The sequence below is a fragment of the Macrobrachium nipponense genome, chromosome 15 (genome assembly GCF_015104395.2).
Source record: "Macrobrachium nipponense isolate FS-2020 chromosome 15, ASM1510439v2, whole genome shotgun sequence".
NCBI classification, from domain to species: domain Eukaryota; kingdom Metazoa; phylum Arthropoda; class Malacostraca; order Decapoda; family Palaemonidae; genus Macrobrachium; species Macrobrachium nipponense.
This window is the reverse complement of record NC_087208.1, coordinates 4441923-4463645: the sequence shown is the minus strand read 5'-3', so window position 1 is coordinate 4463645 and position 21723 is coordinate 4441923. Positions and strand designations below refer to the sequence as shown.

The 21723-nt window shown below is 36.8% G+C and overlaps 1 long non-coding RNA gene across 1 annotated transcript in view; it reads right to left on the bottom strand.

The window, feature by feature from the left end:
* Positions 1-1151: 1151 nt before the first annotated feature.
* The window catches only part of LOC135226779 (uncharacterized), a 53292-nt gene continuing 32720 nt past the window's right edge, over positions 1152-21723 (bottom strand). The window contains exons 3-4 of the long non-coding RNA XR_010317272.1: positions 18859-18957; positions 1152-1333 (exon numbers count right to left, since the gene is read on the bottom strand). This is a non-coding gene — a long non-coding RNA (uncharacterized LOC135226779). The remainder of the gene's footprint in view (positions 1334-18858; positions 18958-21723) is intronic.

Below are 21723 nucleotides of genomic sequence, written 5' to 3'. Positions count from 1 at the left end.
CGAGGTAGCCATACTCCACTTTGGAAAATGCTCACCACCCATTAAGGTGTTCGCTTAATCTCAAGTACAGAAATACATTGGGCTAAGATTGGCAGAGGCCCGTCAAGAATGCTGTGATGGCTATTCATCCAGTCGGTTTTCGGGGTGACACAATTTCACTATTTTTTTCAAGTAAATTTTGCCAAAGATTAACGTCGTACATTGTGAAGGGCAACGCTGCTGCTTATCCAGAAGTTAAGGTAATTAATAGTATTTTCTTTGATTTTAGGGGATTTACTAAGATGCCGCTACAGCTATTCATTTCTAAAGAACACTGGGACTTACTCTCATGGATATGTTTAGAACACGGGAAAAGCAACTTAAAACAACTGACTTCTGGAAATAAACGACAGGTCCTACATTAGTTTCTCGTTTGAGCAACCCATCTAAAAAAAATCATGGTCTGCCTCATGATTAACATAATTACTTACAAGGATATATAGAACAGATTTTTTACCAAGTACATTTTTCGATACATAATAAAAGATGAGTAGTACGTATATTATACTCATTAGATAAATCTGGAAAGTAAAGGGCATGAGAGGGTGACTTGTATTAAGATAACAGTGAAATTAAATTCTAAGAGAATTAATCACTCAACTATGAAGAGTCAAGGTTTACAATAAGCTGACAAAATTCTACAGGAAGATGCTCGGATTTGACAACCGAAAGATAATTTTATTTACAAAACAGAGATTTATTCAACAATATTCAAGAGGAAACAGAAAATCCCAACACCAAGGCAGGATTCTCAGGAAAAATGAAGCGAGCCGGAGATGAATTTGAAAAATTCGTTTTCTCTGCCGTATATAACTTATGAAGGTACCAAAATGAACAGTGCGTGTAAGAGTCTTACAGCATTCACTAACCTTAGATAGTGCAAGAAGTAGCTTTAAGGCCGACCATTAGAATTTTTCTCTTCCCATTTTAACCGAAACAAGTCAGTGAAGTGGAATTGACTGGAAAGTGAACTCACAAAGGGTGCCAAAGGCTACAAGACAATAGACAGTAAATTAAAAATGTTACTCGAGCATATTACAACTCCATGACCAATATATATATATACATATAATAATACAGTGCTTGTAATGGACCTTAATTATTTGCAGAATAAAATGATAAACAAAGCAGCCGAACCTCTAAGCGATATGCGCGTGCTTAGCACAAGAGAGAAGTGCCAACATCCAAGACGAGTCATTGTGCAGAACTGCTAATCTTAGACGCCTGGGACCTCCTGGGAAATACAAGGCAGCGTTGCACAGCTATTAAGTGTTCCACGAATTCTCATCTGCATCTGAAAGAAGACGCGGATTAAAACTTCCGGTGCAAGTACGGCACAATTATTGTTTTATTTTATTTCTCCTTAAGACAATTCTATTTGTAGATTAAATTTTACCAAAATTTATATTTACAATTTTGAGGATGAAAATAATCGTTAGTGTTAACTGTTTATAAGTTGAGATGAAAAAAAGAGGATTATTGCCTGATGCATTCAGATACTATGGAGCATAATCATGATGACGTGTCAGTATTTATCTTTATACACATTTCTCTGAATTGTCGTTATACATAGAGTAAACTACTCTGTTTAGTTGTAACTAACTTTTATCTTATTCCAAGTCATATCTCCCCAATCCGCACCTCTACGGCGTGCACAATAGGCATTACTTAAGGTTCCTTGCAGCGTGCCATCGGCCCCTGGCTGCAACCCCTTTCGTTCCTTTAACTATACCTCCTTTCATATTCGCTTTTTCCTTCTTACTTTCCACCCTCCCCTAACAACTGATCCATAGTGAAACTCCGAGGTTTTTCCTCCTGTACGCCTTACAAACTTTTACTGTAAATTTCCGTTTCAGCGCTGAATGACCTTACTGGTCAAAGTGCTTGGCCTTTGTCCAATATCCTACCTCCCAATTCTTTCTTTCTTCTTAAAATTCCATCGACGAATTTCCTTACTCTTCTTCATCTACCAGACGACGTCAAGCAACACCAAACTGCAGCACCAATTCATCAGGCGGGAAATGACGTCCATTATCTTGTGATCATGGCTGTTCATGTCAAGCTCAACTTAGACTCAAAAGATTCGTCATAAGATAGCGGAGCTTCTCCTTCCTTCCTCTGCTGTGAATACACACGAGGCTCACCATCATATCACTGAGCATTTTGCACGCGATTGCAACCTCCCTCACACATAACATGATACAGGACACTCCGTGAAAGGTGTTAATATTAAATAGGATGACAACGACTGTCAGGGTACTAGAAGGTTTTGTGTTGCTGAACAAATAAAGAAGATGATTTTTTATGAATCCTTCAGATATCAAACCCGTTTTTATATGAAACTTACTTGTGTGCTTTTATTCAAGATGGAGACAACACTCCTTCTATATAAATAAAAAGTTTAATGATGTCCAAACTTGAGTTCAAAATCCGATGTAAAACAATCTCCACCTGGATAAAAAAATAAACTAATGTATAAATGCATATATAAATAAACAGATGCAAGAGAGAACTAGAAACAACAGTTAAAGGGGTATAAGAAAAATCGTAACGATTCAGGTGATGTTCGGTTTCTTGTCTTCCGTACCTACGAATAAGTAAAGGGTCTCACTTTCCCTTACTTTGGTGGCATAGAAATTATAGCCCTAAGGATTCATGAGAAATTAAATTAACTAATCATAACCAAAGCATTAACCTAAAAAAAAACATATGACCTTAACTAGACTTTGATGTTGATTAATCTGAAGACCTGATCAATAATAAGCCATCGCATTATCAACAATCAGTCCTGATTACTAAACAGCTATGGTTACCCTTCTAGGAGCTGACCAAGGAACGAGAGCAAATACTGCCACAAGGCCAGAGTCAGCAACATCAGTCCTAGCAATGACTACTACTTAATCCCCAACTAATTTACGCATCCACATAAGTTAGTATTAACCCAGGTAGACAGGATTAATTTCTTATTTAATCCAGTTTTTAGAGCCACATGAACGGAAGCTGGCTTAACGACGATAATTTTTTGAGATTTATCGTTGCAAAAGATAGGATTCTCGATAAGTGGATTAGAGGAGTATACTACATTCATACACACCCAAAAATACGTACAAGAGATGTATCAGATGTCTGAAAATGGGATTTGCGGATTCGGATATGAATTGTTTTATTTATTATTATTATTATTATTATTATTTTATTTGCGGATGGTGATGCAGAACCAAAATACATTGAAAGTTTTTTCCGGCATTGTATGTAATTATGTTTGGGAGACAATTGTCATTTGAAAAGCATAACTTGAATGATTTGCTGCTTCGCGATACAATGGCCTCCCGAACTATTGATTTTGACTGATAGACTGGAGCCAGTTGCCCCACCACGAGAGATGGGCATATCATTTAAAATAACAAAGATTAGAGCAAATGAATTCCATCTGCAAGAAAAGAGGGTCAGAACCCCTTGGTATTCTGTTGCTTGCTTCACGGTTTTTAGGCCGAGTTCAAACAACCTGTCTAAGCTTACACAGGCTTTGGTTGCACCCAAAAGCAAGCCATGTTATAGGTGCACAAAGACGTTTTACCATCAGTTTTGAAAATATTTGAAGGGGTGGCATTTATCTATGTGATACAGATTTGGCAGCATTAATTAAATCTTTATTCTCTATAGACCTATAATTCACTATTAAGTTTTTCCTAGTACCAATGAAACCCTTCCTTGAACACCTCCCTGTGCTGCGTGTGTGTGTGTGTGTACTGAGCAAGCATTTTATGGGTTTACGTGCAGTTGGCATTCCAAGTTTGTTGGGGTGTTCAGGATTCTAGCTTTCAGCTTATAGTGCGAACGTTATCTTGAGAATCAATAAATTTAAAATCAAATCTTGTCCGCCTCCTGCCTCGAACTACCCGGGTTGACACTGTTGAAAGCGCTGTCAGGTTCGTGTTGGAATGACGAATTCTCACAACAAACTAGGTTTGCCAATTGTACGTAAATACCATAATATGCTTTCTGTAGGAAGTACATATGCTGCTCATCAGTGGCCAATTGTACATAAACAGCACAATGTGTGAACACCGATTGGAAACAGATCAGGTGTTCAAGTGAGTGTTTCATTGGCACTAGAAAATAATAAAAAAGTAAATCATAGGTCTATAGAGAATAAAAATTTATTTAATGCTGCAAAATGCTCAATCACAAAGATAAATGCCACCACTTCAAATACTTTCAAAACTGATAGTAAAACGTCTTTGTGCATATATAATATGGCCTGCTTTTGGGCGCAACCAATGCCTGTGTAAGCATGCGTCTGCTTGTGTGAACACTGAACGCGGCCTAAAAACCTGAAGCAGGCAACAGAATACCAAGGGGTTCTGGCCCTCTTTTCTTGCAGATGGAATTCATTTGCTCTAATCTTTGTTATTTTAGATGATATGCCAATCTCTCGTGGTTGGGCAATTGGCTCCATTCTGTCAGTCAGAATCAATAGTTTGGGAGGTCACTATAGCGCAAAACAGCGAATCATTCAAGTTATGCTTTTCAAATGACATTGTCTCTCAAACATAATTACATACAATGACGGAAAAAGCTATCAACATATTACGGTGTCTCGATTTCCAAAGGATTTTTCTTGAAATGGAACACAATCAAAGGTTTAATAATTTCCAAGAGACATTTCGCCTTTAAGATCAATTACCGTTAACGAACAGATCATAATTATGCAGTCTCAATACTAAGTCATTATAACAATGCAATATAAAACCCTTCCTGCGATAGAATTCTATTCAATACTGAAATGGCTCAGAAAAAAAAACAGTCATTGTTGTAACTATGATCAATTGATACAATTGCCTCGTTAACACTTTAAATGTCCCAAATCTCGCCTGAAAACTTACTGGACGATGCAGTTCTACGTCAGTTAACGTTTTCATCACGTTTTACTATTACAATATACGTAATAATGTTCATCTTTACGAAAATATAATTTACGGTTTGAGGCATAACATGGCAACATTTTTATCATTTGACCTATAGTGAACATTTCCTTGAAAACTCCATCGGTGTAAAAATCATTAAAAATTTCCAACAACTGTACAACACATTTTCCAGAGAGATATGAAGCTAATAGAAGGCATAAATAACTAATACAAATATAGATGGGAAAGTATAATAGGCAAAATTTCACCCCAACATTTGGAACCAGAGACTCTCCACCGTCAGTTCAATAAGAGTGGCGAAGGATCGAATTGTCCATTGACATTTCAAACGTCAGGGGGCATTTTTTTGCCTGAATTTCGCTCTTTTTAACTCTGAAATTCTGATGTTGTTATCGGAGAGAGAGAGAGAGAGAGAGAGAGAGAGAGAGAGAGAGAGAGCCCAATGTCGTGACTGCATTGTGCAATGACATAATATCCTCGGAGAGTATTGGAAATTTTTTCATTTTTGCTTTCACTGTTTGTAATACTTTCCTTGAGATACTTTATTTTATCAATTTCTGTATTAAAGTTTCTCGTAGATTTCCTTTTCATTAAGGTTTCTCCCACATTCACTTTTCTATGATGAGTTTAACTTTGAGTTAGGCTCCTTTTAAACAATTGTTTACAATTGATTTCGCCAAAAGGAAAAAGAATAGTCTCTTTCTTTTTATGTGCACGAGGTTCTCGTGTAATATTGTTCATTTTTTGTTTATAGCTGCGCTTTTTATCTTGTTTCATTACATACTCCTTTACCACACGATTCTCTACATCGCTCGCTCTCTCTCTCTCTTGTAAAAGCCATGCCATAAGGTAAATCTGAATATGGATGCCATTATCTCTCCAAATGGGCAATAACTGCGCCCGTTTCTCTTCTAATGACGACATTGGGTTCTCTCTCACGATGACCTGGAACCAATACTCGAAGATCGACACCTTTTGTGTAAACTCAATATTAATCTAATTAAACAAGTCACTGGTTTCATTATAATTTGGTTCATGATTAATTTTTATCTTTTGGGTATTTTTTGTACTTTCTTAATAGTACCTTTCCGATCCTCCTGCCCAGATAGCCGTCGGCAATATAAGAATTGACGGAGACTGGAGGCCCATAGATATGTTTGATCCACATGTGTAAAATGGTCAAAAGTAAGAAAAGAAGAATATCTATAAGATATTTTTTTCTCTCCGCGGATTGAACAACAATGAATATATACAATGAATACATATATGTATATATCTACATAATATATATATATATATATATATATATATATATATATATATATCACTGAATCACGAAAAATGGCAGTGATGAATATATAAATAAATTAAAAAATCCACGTTCCAAGGCCTTTTGATTCTTCTGTTACAAAGGTCTTGCAGCAGTACGCCATTGTTTCACTTTCCTTCGTGGCTTTTGCCTTTATATACATACATACCTACATATATGCATACATACATACACACACACACACACAAATTTGTCTGGTCATCTACAGGTCGACTCATCTGTGAATAAGTATCAGCACCACCCTTGGCGAAGGAAAGGGAATGAAGGTAGCAACCTCCATCATCCCTTATGAAATGGAAAACCTGAAATATTTTAACCCTTTCTTGTGACAACCCTCTCCAGAGGAGAAAAGTTTGGTTTAATATATATGCATATATACTATACATACATATATATATATAATATATATATATATATTATATATATATATGTATATATTTATGTATGTAACACCTGCAAATCCTGTTAATTGTACCAAAAATAGCTATAATATTTGTAGCGACGCTCGGAAGACTCCGATTCCGTAAATCCTGGGAGGCCTTTTTCAGTAATTGAACAAATGGCACCTGACGTCCCGTGTTCCAGCTGAGCCTCGATCCTTCCAGGAGGCTTTTTGGGTTTTCCGAATTTCTTGCCACCTTCTGGCAGATGTTGATCGGAGGATAAAAAACCGCCCTCGGAGGAGAAACAAGTAAGCTTGTGGTGGCGGAACTAACAATTGAAGAAACATTTCTCTTGTTCGAACGACGTAATGTTTTCTATGTTTTATTCTAACGAGAGAGAGAGAGAGAGAGAGAGAGAGAGAGAGAGAGAGAGAGCGAGAGAGAGCTCAGTTAATTTTAGCCAAGCGTAAATGTAACGATCTCCTTGAATGTTGCCGCTTTGCCCCTAATGATGTCTCATCGTCGTTAGGGTCTTGTGATTCCTACTTCCACATCATACGACAAGTCAGCAGATTTTCTGTCCTTAATAGATTTACTTTTTTATTTTAGTTACTTTATATATATATATATATATATATATATATATATAGATATAGAGTATAGATATAGATATAATATATATATATATATATATATATATATATATATATCTATATATATATATATGAAAAGAAAAACCTGAATATTTTACCATTCTTGTGACACCCTCTCCAGAGGAGAAAAGTTTGGTTTTTGGTATATACATATATACATACACATACGTTAGAATTTAACATAGAAAACATTACGTCGTTTCGAACAAGAGAAGAAATGTTTCTTCAATGTTAGTTCCGCCACCACAAGCTTACTTGTTTCCTCCTCCGGGCGGGCGGTTTTATACCTCCGATCAACATCTGCCAGAAGGTGGCAAGAAATTCGGAAAACCCAAAAAGCCTCCTGGAAGGATCGAGGCTCAGCTGGAACACGGGGACGTTAGTGCCATTTGTTCAATTACTGAAAAAGGCCTCCCAGGATTTTCGGAATCGGAGTCTTCCGAGCGTCGCTACAAATATTTCAGCTATTTTTGGTACAATTAACAGGATTTGCAGGTGACGGTCGAAACGAAGACTTACTTGATAATGAAAATGAGAAATAAGTAAAATAAATAAGTGCCGAAGTTTTCTGTGCCGTGTATAATGCTGTCTGAAACGCTCAGCTACGGTCCAAGAAACTTTCAGCCACGGACCAGTTGTTGCCCATGTTGTTTGCACGATCATGGCTAACTTTAACCTTATATAAAATAAAAAAAACTAACGAGGCTAGAATGCTGCAATTTTGTATGTTTGATGATTGTATGGTGAACAATCAACATAACAATTTGCAGCCCTCTAACCTCTGAGGGTGCGCAGAAAGAGTGCGGACAGACAGACAAATAGCCACCTTAGTAGTCTTCTTTTATAGAAAACTAAAATGCGGCAGATCGGAGACCAATTTTGGAATAATCACCTTCCTGAAAATATGTTTTATCGCTGGTTTTAGAGAAATATATTATGAGGAAAACGTTCATAAAAGCCTATGGTATGGCACGTTTATTTCATGCAATGAGAAAATTATTTGCACTTAGCATGTAGATATTTCTTTTAAATGACTAATAACGAATCAACGTCGCTGCGTGAGTCTTGGTTATTCATGGTTTTTATTCTTTTACCTTTAGCTCAAATTCAGTTGGAGACCGTAACTTTCACGCGTTGATAAAGGAATGCTCTGGAGATAAACTGACGTTTACATTCCTTTTCACCTTGGTAAGAATGAATCTATGTTTGGACTGAAATTTGCCTTGGAAAAAAGAATTTGCTAGAGAGAGAGAGAGAGAGAGAGAGAGAGAGAGAGAGAGAGAGAGAGAGAGGAAGGGGGGTTTGGGAGGATACAGGAAGTAACACTAAAGTAGAAAATGTCGAGGGAGATCGAGGAAGACTTCACTTCGTTTTTACATGCCACAAAACAGAACGAAATAAAACTAAAAAGGTCATACGTCTATTGAAGACTTTACACCAGTGTGGGAAAAGAAATATTAGGTAAATATTGGGTACAAACCATTAAACACGGAAGAAACAGAAGCGAAAAATGCACCAACAGCCGGAAAAAGGAAAATGGAAGCATAATACGCTTTTGAAGAAGATTGTAGCTTTGTGTTCCAGTTTCTCTCTCTCTCTCTCTCTCTCTCTCTCTCTCTCTCTCTCTGCTCTCTCCCTCTCTCTCTCTTTGTCCCTTTTGCGCCACTGGAATTTCCTCATTAAAGTGAGAGAGAGAGGAAGCTCTAGGCAAAAATGCCCCTGGCATTAATAAATGTCACGGGGCATTTCGTGTATTTTGCCTCTTTACTGAAAGTAAGGGGAGGCTTTTGGTTCTCATATATGTTGGCGAAATTTTGAAATTGTTGATTGTCTAATGTTTTGTGGAATTGTTCCTGTTATGTTGGACAATATCTTTTGCTTTTGAATGTATATTTATTTTGCAGTCAAATTCAGGGAAGTGTTTTTGGCGTCTACGCAAAACTCCAGGAACTGAATATGGCGTCGTCTGAGTCATATTGTCGATACCTCAGTCACTTTATTTTCTTTCTGGTGGTGTTTAAAGAGATCGGAAATTGAAAGTGAATCTTGACCGTGACCGCTGAAGATCGGAAACTTCAGTAATCATAATTATGACGCCAACTCACTCTTGATCGGTTATCGGTGCAGGTAAGGATCTCTTTGCAGTTAATGAGACGTATTTCCCAACGTTTGCAATCGGAAGAGTTTATTCATTACTAATCTGCATAATTGTTCATTTTGATCTGATGCTAATGTTTTGAACATTATAAATGGAATAACAATCTTATAGCTGTTGCACTTTATATGAACAGGCGCTTCTCTGCAAGCAATGAACTCAGAGAAGTTAAATAAAGATTTCATATGCCCTTATCAAATGCATGCGTGGCTTTCAGGATGTTAGAATTGGTATCTGGATAACTGTCCATTTACATTTGGTTGGAATACGCTCTCGTGTTCATTATGACCGGAGAAAAAAGGAAATCTCAGAAAATGTTTAGTACTGAAAATGAAAGGGAATATCCATGCAAAAACTTGAAATAATCATCGTTTAAAAGCCTGAAATGTTTATGGAAACATAAATAAAGAAACGCTCCTTTTAGCAGAATTGTCATGGAAGCATTTGGTAATGTTATAAGAAAGCATCATAATCAATGACCATCTCGCTTTGACTTTAGTACTGATGGAGTTCACTAAATAACCAGTTTAATGCTGATCCTCTGATGATAAAATATGGAAGAGGTTCCATTTGATCGCTCGCCTGTTTTCAACCAAAGGCATCAAAAGGAAAACGTCCTTTCAAAACAAGGAAATGTTTGCATTCCATTTCAATTAAACAAATCCCCTGAAAACGAGGGCCAGTAATATGATAGACGTCATTTGCATAATTATGCCGAGGCTGACACTTCGGGAGAGTTCGTTCATGTTTGAGGGGGTCTACTTGTTGAATTTATAAAGAAAATTCGCACTGAATATCTGTTGTTTTTTACGGTTTCTCATATTAAATTATTAGGGACAAGGCATGATCAGAATTTTACAAACTGTTTTTATGAGCAAGAGCCCGTGCCAGCACAAGGTCAGCTTGAACTACAGGGTAGATGAGAACCAGTGAAGGAAGGCAACATGGCCACTAATATACAGTGAAAGGGAAGTAGATGGGGAGGACCCAGCTGTTATTTCTATTCTCGAAACCAAGTTTTGTATTTCAAACTCTGGAGCTCCTAGCAGTATACCAACAGGACAAGACCACTTCAGAGTAGAAGGTCTTTTCAACTTCCCAGTATTGGCAACACTGTTTCTCCTCCCAGCCTGGATTTCCAATATATTCACTGGAATCTAGTTTCATCCTCTTAAGGAAATGACGTCATTAATATGATCCTGTTTTTTCCTCTAATTGTGTAACCAATTAAGAAATGATTTTCAAAACGTGTTTTAATGAGAATGTCTGGAGTTGATGCTTTAGTAATTGGATGTTTATTCACCCGAGGGTGATGGAATCGTACTCTTTATAGCGGCCATATTAGAGAGCTTATGAAGTTAAATTATTTTGTAAAAGACACAAAGAAGTTTCATGTCAGAGCCATAACGAAACACTTATACGGCTAAAACTTCCAAGATGCATTCCTTACAATGAAAAACGGAAAGACAACTGAAAATAAATAATCACCAATAAAAACTTTCTCGGAACGAGAAAGCCCAGAACGAGATGAAGTGTCCGTCTCCATTTCCTCTTCGCCTGAGGTCTATGAACCTAATTCTGAGGCTCTCAATTGTCTCACTTCCTCTCTCTCTCTCTCTCTCACCACCCACCCCCCCTCCCCGCCCCACCGTTCTATTCCAGTTAGATATTTGCTCTTATTATTTCATTCCTTCCAATTAGCTATTTATTTTTCGTTACTTCTTGTTCTCCTTCTGTCCCTCTCCTTATTCTTACTTATAAAGTTTTTAGTTTTTTCCCAAATGGCACTTAAATCATTCAGGAAAAAGGTTACTCTTAGGGACAATGTTTCACGATTAACACTTCAGCGATCTTAGCTTAATATTATGACAGCTAGCATTACTTATGGATATAACGGCTGATTTCCCAACAAACTGACATAATGTTTAATGCCCGCTTGTTAATATGACTTTTTCTTATTGTCATTATTATTAAACAACCCTCAGTCCCAAAGGCTAATTCCAAACGCTTCGAATTAGCAACCATTTGATTATGTGAAAAAAGCATAAGGTTTCCCTTGACAACGTCAGTTCAGAGAGGGAGGAACCGCTTCTAAGTAAACCTTGAAGCAAACAATGAAAGCGAAGGAAAAGCAACCTGGAAAAGCAAACGTACAGTTGGATTTGAAATCGCTTTTGTCTGCCCAAGAGAAGGTGACAAAGAGCCGTCTTCTGAAAACACGCCAAGGTGAGACACAGCGTTTTCCTCTGCCTCTTTTACTTTCCTTATGATGGTTATTGCTTTCCTCGATTTCAGTCCTAGTATTTTATGATCTTCCTTTCAAACATTTCTCTTCAGATCACAAACAAGTAACTCCCAAATGAGACATTTGTTTGAGGCTATCACGGAATGAAAACGCACCAGGAATTTTAAAGCTCCTACAAAAATTTGGAATAAGAACAAATTTACGAAGTAACTGGGTAAATAAGGCAATGTCTAATGAAATCTAATGAAAGATGAATAATGGAGAGAATGGTTTTGAGAAACAAAGTGAACACTGTCCCTTAAATTACTGGAAAAGAAAGTCACAAGACATGGAAAAGTCATTAGAATGAAGAAAGACAGAAATTAGACTAGAGTCATCAAACACAAAGAAGACAATCAAGACCATCATACAGAAGAAAGAAAGTCATCAGGCAGAAAGAGAAGTGAACTCAAAGCTGGAAAATGGGTACCGAACGACATACCCGGAGACAAAGCGCCCTCAGGCCCAAAGGTAAACAAGTTTGGAATAAGGGGGCTTTTCGAGACACGGAAAAAAGAAAGCCATAAGCTTTCCCTTTATAAACGACAAATCCGAAATGGAACAAACACTCGCGAGTAAATCCTTCAGTACACAATAAAGGCGAAGGAAGAGGAGCCTGAAACAACATACCTCCCGTTGGATTTGGATTCGTTTTTGTCTGCTTAAGTGACGGCGACTCAGACCAAAGTCTTCTGAAAACACGTCAAGGTGAGGCTCGAAGGTTTTTCTCTTCCAGTTTTCTTAACCATATGATGGTTTTCGTTGTTGCTTTCTTCGGATTTTTGTTGCACTGTTTTATGGTATTGTTGTTGTTGATTTTCTTCTGTTTCTATTTCCTTATAGATTCGTATAAGTCGCATAAAGCATCAGACTTTGTATTCCAAACTCTCTCTCTCTCTCTCTCTCTCTCTCTCTCTCTCTCTCTCTCTCCAATCAGAACGTTCGAGGGACAAGATGGAATTCATTCATAAATCTTATTTTTTGAAATGAGTTATTATAAAAGCAAGAATTCTATCCAAAAAGTGCTCTTTCAAAAGGCCAATCTTCAAAAGTGCTATAACACGCTACGTGTGCAGGTACATGTTCAAAGACCATTCCTCAAAATGCGCTCTCAATGAGGGTTGTGAGGTCACATATTTTCACTAAATTGGCCTCTGTAAATTTTGATAGATCATACTAGCTTTTACTGCATAAACAATGGGCGATGCAGTTTGCTTTCACTGGGTCCTGGTGTAGATTAACGAATTTATGAAATTTGTTCGACTGAACGAAATGCGTCCAGGAAAATGCGCCAACAACGAATTTATTTCAGATCCCCTAATGCTGAAAGACTGGAGACACGGGCCCCCGAGATTAATCTGGAACTTATGTTAGACAAGAAAGAAATGTTCTCTAAATGGAGTTCGGATTTAACTAGAAAATAACTCAGGCTTGCAAAAGAGTAATAAATACTGAAATGAGTGGAAATCATGCAAAAAATAATGTATGTTAGCAATTATGAAACTACCGATATTAATCATCCAGACGAAAATGATCCCACCTACATGGCAGGCTATGAAGCCTCTGCATAAAGCAAATCATCTCCTGATCTTCTGAAATGTTTTGGCAATGTTTCCACGGCAACAGATAATCCGCTGTGATCTGATTTGTCCCGAGACTTAATCCTCTCGCCGATGTCACCTGAAACAGTATTTGCCGAACTTCATCTGGATTGGTTCTCCCCTCCTTGTGATAAACTGCTTACACAAACAACCACAAACTCACGATACACAAAACTCACCAATATTGAGTGAGCATAACCTTCTAACATCTGCAAAACCGAGGACAGGCAACATGAAATACTATAGATTAAGAGATGCTAAAGAGCCCACATTTACGCACAGAGCAATAAGGGAAACGTCATTTACTTTGTAATGAAACTCTTTAATTAACGAGCAGAGAGAGTAGAATCCGTCTCACTTCAGCAGAGAAAGAAATAAAGGAGAGAATGACCTCGATGGAAGTCGTGAATATATTCCACTCCAGCTTCCATAGGTAGAAGGTTTGGGTGATTTTATTCAAGGCACTATGTGTTTTTAAGAGAATACTCCTACTTGCTTGTGGGCGCGTGTGAGACCCGTTGATTTGATTTTACAATCGTGATTCAGATTGAAAGTGTAAAGCTTCACAGGTAGCAAGAACGGAAGTCGGAAGGCAAAGCCTACTTACTACCTCCAAAATACTCCCTTGAGGCGTCATGAAAGGAAGAGAGAAGAAGAGATACCTTGGAGATAATCTTCTTACATCTTTGTGTCCTCCTTCGCAGTGTGTCTAAGTCTCTTTACTTTAGCGCCATTTCTTTATCGAAGTTTGGAACCAGAATATTCTTTGTTGCTTTAGGCTTTTGACACTCGCTTCGGCTCTTTCCTTTTTCGATTTTTCTTCTGTCTTTTTACTGTCCTTTCTTCGCTTCTGTCTTCGTCACCTGTAGCTCTGCCTCCATTTTTTCTCGTCCTGTTTCAAGAGCTGATGAAGCTTCCGCTTAGTCATCGATCTTTTGACCCACCGCTGGAACAAGAAGAAGAAGAAGAAGAAGAAAACAACGGAGGATTCTCACTTTCAGTTTCTGTATCAGTCATTTTGGAATATTTCCTGAACTAAGAAGTGTGGTAATATTTAACAAGAGGAAAGCATAGTTTGCTTAAACACCGATTCCCCAGTTTTCACGTTTTGGTTCCTCGATGGTAATTTCTTTAAGATATGTTTATCAGAACAATAAGTAACCGTTGTTTGGCTGCTGGGGTCATTAAGACGTTATGTAACGAGGTTCCTGGTGATAATTCTGATGTTTACTTTTGCCAGAAAATGCTTTTGGCTACAAAGAGAAAGTTTTATTAGCTACAAAAAGCTCTACTAGTCAATATCTGGCCATATGAGTGACATTAGGCTACTGCTGAATACGAGGTTCATTTATGCGAGGATATCCTTAGAGCTCTAGAAAATAAAAGATGAAATGTGTAGTACATTAAAAGTCTCTTAATATACATAAATTAATTATAAAAGGTAGGCTTAGGGGGCTTACTCTCTCCTCATAGCCTTCCTCTTCTCCTCTTCCTTCTCTTCTCTTTCTCCTTTTCTCCTTTCTCCCTCTCTCCTCTCTCTCCCTAGGGGTTTTGCATAATGAAACAAAACCTTTCCCAAAAAATAAAAGGGGTTGTGAGGTGTGGTCGGGTTTGACACCTGGCTTGGGGGGGGGACCCCACTACATATTGCAAATGGGGCTTCGGGCTAAAAAAAAAACAATTTTGGTTTTTTTGTCTCTCTCTATCTCTCTCTCTCCTCCTCTCTTCTCTCTCTCTTCTTCTCTCTCTTCTCCTAGGGTGCTTAATGAAACCTTTCAAATAAAGGGGTGACACCTACATTCAATGGGGCTAAAAACAATTTTGGTGTCTCTTATCTATGGGGCAGAGCGAGGGGGATCTGAATAGGGAAATACTCTAGTTACCCTATTGTATCTTGTTGTGGAACTCCTTGTGTTTTAATATTATCATTTTGTCATTTTCTCGGTCTTATGTAGTTTTTGAAATGACGAGATGGACAGACAATGATAAGAATCTAAATTTGGATCAGACGGAAATGGTGAGTGTCCCTTTAAAGGAAGACAGAGACACATGATGTGACCTATGGCGGATACATGAAAAATAAAACTCAAATTGAGAAGGATTAGTAATATCAGATGACTAACAGAAAGTGTCCTGAATAAAAAAAGTGTAATACTTGTCCTTATAACCAAGACAACGAGCACTGACATTTCATTTTCTAAATACCAAGACGAAGGAAGATGGAGACATTAGAGTCAAATACATTGATAAAATTTAGCAGTTTCTTCCTTAGTTCAAAGCTTCACTGAGAATTCTCATGTTGGCTCGTCCAATAGTATAAACAGAAAAGCCCTTAGTCTTTATTACTGAAAGTTTATTTCATTTTTTAACAGAATGTAAAAAAATATGTGCATGTAATACAATTAGTTTTATAAAGTGAACAAAAGTATTGCAAAAAGCTAGGCTCTCCTGATAAGATAGCTTTTGTAAACAAGGAAATGTATCCGAGTGATGAGGGAAGGAAATCTTTAATATAATTATATCCTCGAAGATGCGGACCCTCTGTGAGACGAAAAATTGTTCGAAGATACTAAAGAATTCGCAATACATGATTCCATCTTCCCTATCTTTTCCTCCTCCTATTCATCCGAAATAGGGAAATATATTATAGAAAAAAAAAAAATAAATCCCCAATTGATATCGGCGTGGGGGAGGAGGTGGGCCACTGCGGTGTCCTCTGATCTCAGGAAAATGTGAACTGAATTGTGGCGGAATAATCTAATATTGAAATTTCTTTGTGAATTTTCTAATTGATTTTCTTTCTTTTTTCACTCTGAATCTGATTCAGTGTCCTGTAGCATATTGAAACCAGGCCTGGGAATCACAGTATGAGCATTTTCCATAGTTTTTCTACCTCTCTCTCTCTCTATCTCTCTCTTCTCTTCTCTCTCTCGTCTCTCTCTCTCTCTCTCTCTCTCTCTCTCTCTCTCTTTCCCCTGCCCAGGCTATTCGGGTACCACAATAAAAACCAGAAAATCTCAGAATATCCCTTTTCAAAACTAAGATTTCGCCGATCCACGAAACAATGTTCAAGTCAAAAATAGTTTCCTTTTCCATCACTAGTCACTTGTAGGGACAAGCAGGCAATCTCAAGAGCATTAAAACCTGATAGTCCCACCATTTGCATAATGAATATAATTCTCTGATGGATGATGCCATTCAATGCAAAAGCTGGATTATATCAATAACGCTACTGAAGGAAGAACAATGTCTAGTGATAATATAGGCACTGAGCGTTCTCTTGTTGCTCATGATGAAGCAATGCTGACAATGTTGCAAAAGTGACCGTGTTGCTAACCTAGGAAACTGATCAAACTTTTCACTAGGAAATGTCTTATTGCATATTCATTTGCTTTCATTGTGAGACAACCGTTCTTGTTGCGACATTGGCAAACAAAACACAAACGAGCAATCATTATCGGGAATAAGGAGGTTACAAAGTAAAATCTCTAGATGGACACAAAGTGGCAAGTGGTTCTGCCCCGATATTTTCTGTTCTAGTACCGAATTTCACTTCACGCTTTCGTTTCTCTACTGATGTCACTAACTCACTTTGAAACTGGCTCCCTTCCATCATATCGAATCTATTTTTCCAGCACAGTCATTCTCAGCTCGAGTTCGATTAAAATAGTGAGAAACGGTAACAAATTTAGTCCCTGGATAAACAAAGCAACCTCTCACGACTGAACTGAAAAAAAAAGGGATCTTTGCTAGTTAATGACCCCCAGGGATTTCGAGGGTCGTTATCTAGGACTAACATTTCTTGAGGGTCATAATCGTCGTGATATTTACAGCCTTTTGGTTGTTTTTAGGGTAATCCCCAACGGACTTGCATTTAACAAGCCACAAAATAGGATACATACCAGGTTAAAACCATTGGGGTCACTACCAAGGAAAGTTAAAAAAAGAAACTCGTAGGAACTTGATCAAACGATTCCTAATTTCCAGTAAACACTTATCTTTGAAATCAATCAGCAAAATGGAATCTCCATCAGACTATTAGCGTAGAATTAATTCCTGTAAATGTACACGACCTAAATTTGTAATCGTAACACGAAAATACTTTTTTTTATGTTCATCCATCAAAAAAATGCTTAAACTGACACTCACTGATGAAATTCTTTCGTAAAAAATTTCATTCGTGTACCTTTAATTCGTCGAGTCACATCATCTTATCATTTTCTGTTGCAAACTTCCAATGAAATCATCTCTCACCCAAAAATTCATTTATCACGCTTCCAGTCATACCAAGATTTTTATCTAAGTGTTATAAGTACGTAACCACAAGACAATCGGAAGTATCAGTAATATTAACAAGAAAGAAACGCGCCGAAGTTTCTTTGGAACAATGGAGTTTTCTGTACAGTTTATAATGCTGTATGAAACTCTCAGCCGCGGCCCATGAAACTTCCGGCCACTGCCCAGTGGTAGCCTGTGTGGCTAAATTCAACCTTAAATAAGATAAAAGCTACTGAGGCTAGAGGGCTGCAATTTGGTATGTTTGATGATTGGAGGGCGGATGATCTATGTGCCAATTTGCAGCCCTCTAGCCTCAGCAGATTTTAAGATCTAAAGGCGGACAGAAATAAAGTGAGGACGGACAGACAAAGCATCTCAATAGTTTTGTTTTACGGAAATATAAAAAGCAACAGCACAGAATACAGGGAACATTGCTCATAAAAACTATACTAGGTGACTACATGAGGACCCTTCGACACTGCTGAAATTCCAACGCCATCATCAAACAAACAGAGAGAAAGTGAAGCGGGGAAGGAAAACTGGGACATCGCCATTCTGAGTGTCATAACATCCTTGCAAAGTGTGATGATATATATATATATATATAATATATATATAAGGTAGATATATATATATATATATAATAATACAACCTAGCCCCACCTGGGGGGGGCGGGCAACCACAAAGTCCTTATGGGTGCCGGTCCCAAGCCCGGATAAATAGGGAGGGTTGGTGTCAGGAAGGGCATCCGGCTGTAAAAATCTGTGCCAAAACCAAAATGGAATGAGCCAAAATATGGAAAGAGGTAATGAGGCAGAAGCACAAGATAGAAATAGATGGCGAAAGAAACGGCTCATCCGCAAACCCGGCGACCCCATATAAAAATGGGAACAAGCTTGGGAAGAAGAAGAAGATATATATATATTATATATATATTAATATTATTATATATATATCTAATATATATTATATATATGTATTTTTTTACGTTTTCTAATACTGTCTTTTTTTATTTTTCTATTTTTTTGTTAATTTTTCTTTTTCTCTACTGTTCATTTTTTTTCTTATTTTTTCCTGTTCGCCCACTTATGAATTCGATGGATGGCTCCAGAGACGATTGCCCTTCCAATCCAAGCAAGGCTTTCCTAAACAAAGCGTGAGGTTGCGTGACCCATACAACCTTTACTAGCTCTAATGATGACTTACCTGGAACCCTGGAACAGGAACCAAGTTACTTTCCAAGCGGTCAGAGGCGCTTGTTTGGCACTTGAATCTAACTTCTCATTGAGACCTCGAATCCACGGACTGAAATAAAGAGAAGAATTGGTTGGATATGAAATGAAATATACTTTTTTTTACTTATTCTATGTTAAATTTGGTGGCTTTGTAGAAAAACGAGACTGCAATCACAGTACCATTTTCCCTTTACCTTTTAAATGGAGAAAGATCTCTCTGCTCTGAAGTTGCTAAGCCTCACAACCGCCACACCCTTACACAGAGGCTGAAAAGACATCGTTCAAAGGAGAGGGAAATGAAATAAAGCCTAATGCCATTATTAGACAATAAACCATTATAGCTGGAAGACATAATATGCGGAAGGCAAACACAAGATAAAATGAAAAAGGTCTTGCGTTAGGACGAAGTAAAAACAGCAACACAAGTGAGCACAGCAAGGTCATTCTGGTTTCGCTTGTTTCCCATTCTCTCTCTCTCTCCTCCTGGCATCGGAATCATCACAAAGAGATCAAAGATCCAGGGCAAAAATGCCACAGGCATTTTCAAATGCCATGGGGTATTTTGGGCATTCCCTATCCCCAGAGAAAGTAGAAGAGAACCTGAGCATATATAGTATTTCTAGACGAAATTTTGATTTAGTTGTTTCGCGGAATCATTGTCTTTTGTCATTGTCTGGCAGCGTTTCCTTCATTCATATTTTCATATTGTTATTGAAGAAATGTTTGTTTGTTGGAATCTATTCGAATCACTTGACCGTTGCTTTAATACCTTTACTTTTTCATAAGTGGCAGTTTGATCGTTTAGAAAATGAAGGAAAATTTTTAGGGACATCTTTTACGGACACTCCGGTGGTCTCATCCATTATTAAGCCAGCTAACTCTTGGATGCAATCATAAGCATTTGGTGATTAGCTCTAGTCTAAATACTGATGATATAAATAGGATTATCTCTTGTAAAAGCTTTGTAAAGCCATTTAATTGAAATTGTGAAAAGCAAGTTCCCACGATTACAAGGAAACAAAAAATGATAATAATGAAAATGAAAGGTATACTGTAGGATATCTTCATAAAATTGTACGAGTAAAATGGCGATCCCAATATGTTGAAGCAAAATATTAGGGATCATAAAGGTGAACTTTGCCGTGCGACTGACCATGGGGAGAGATGATATATAATGAAAGTAAGCCTGAATGAAATATTATTCATCCCATTATGAGTTTGGTTGCTGAAAGAGCAAGTCATAATCTCTGGTTTCAAATTTAACAGATATCCAGTTTAATCTTTTTCCTCTGGTGACAGAATATGACGGAGGCTCCATTTGATCTCTCGCCGGTTTTCCGCCAAAAGCATCAAATGGAAAACGTCCTTTGAAAGCGAGAAAATGTTTGCATTCCATTTCAGTGAAACAAATCCCCTGAAAGCGACGCCCAGTAATACGACAGAAGTCATCTGCATAATTCTGTTGAGGTTGACGCTTCGGGAGCGACAGTATTGTTTGTTTCGTTTGTTTGTTATCGTCTTCGTTCATGGTTGAAGAGCTTCGCTTTGAATCTCAGTTGGGCGGAAATAACAATAATACATCATCTGATTTGTCCAGTTTTATCCATTAAATAGATCCAGGTTATCCTAGGTGACTGAGATGGGATTGTCCACTGTAGAGGTCTTCGAAGAAGACTGCTAACTGATCGATTTCAGTTTATCTAGCGGCACTCAAGGATGGAAAGAGAGCAAATGAGGTCCATTATATAAAAGAATGTTGTAGACCCAAAATCGAATTTTGAATGTGTTGATAAAGACGTTTATTATACTTTTTCCAGTGATATAGGATAATATGTCTTGTATAAAACAAGTTTTTGGATAAATACATAAATCTGACTATCTTCACAAAATAATTGATGGCCAATGTTTATATTTGCTTTAACATTATACACACACACACACACACACACACACACACACACATATATATATATATATATATATATATATATATATATACATATATATATATGTGTGTGTGTGTGTGAGTATAATGTTAAAGCAAATATAAACATTGGCCATCAATTATTTTGTTAAGATAGTCATATTTATGTATTTATCCAAAAACTTGTTTTATACAAGACATATTATCATATTATATGTATATATATATAGAGTATATATATATATAATATATATATATAATATATATATGGTTATATTATATATATAAATAAATATATATTGTAATATATATATATATATATATATATATATTTTATTTAATATTATACTGTAATAGCATTGTGGCTATTACAGTTGCATATGTATCTGGTAAAAAAGTGACCAGTAAGATTCAACCAATTGTAATGGTATTCAAATATTTACTAATTATATAATAGATATATATAATATATTAATATATTATATATATATATTACTATATATTATCTATATATATATATTATATTATCTATATTGTGTCTAATATATATATTATATATAATATTATATATATATATATTATATATATATATATAAATATTGTATATATATATATCTTAATTAGCATTGTGGCTATTACAGTTGCAGTATGTAATTCTGGTAAAAAAGTGACCAGTAGATTCAATATGTATATATATATATATATATATATATATATATATATATATATTATATATATATATATAATATATATAATATACACGAGTATGTATATCTATGTTTGTTTACGTTTGAGTTGGTTAATATTAAGGTATTTATAAAGCTTGGGAGTGTTGAATAAATGTGTACGGAAATTTTTTACAAAAGAATTTTTATCCCCCCCCCCCCAAAAGATTACTTTCGGCATCAAAGA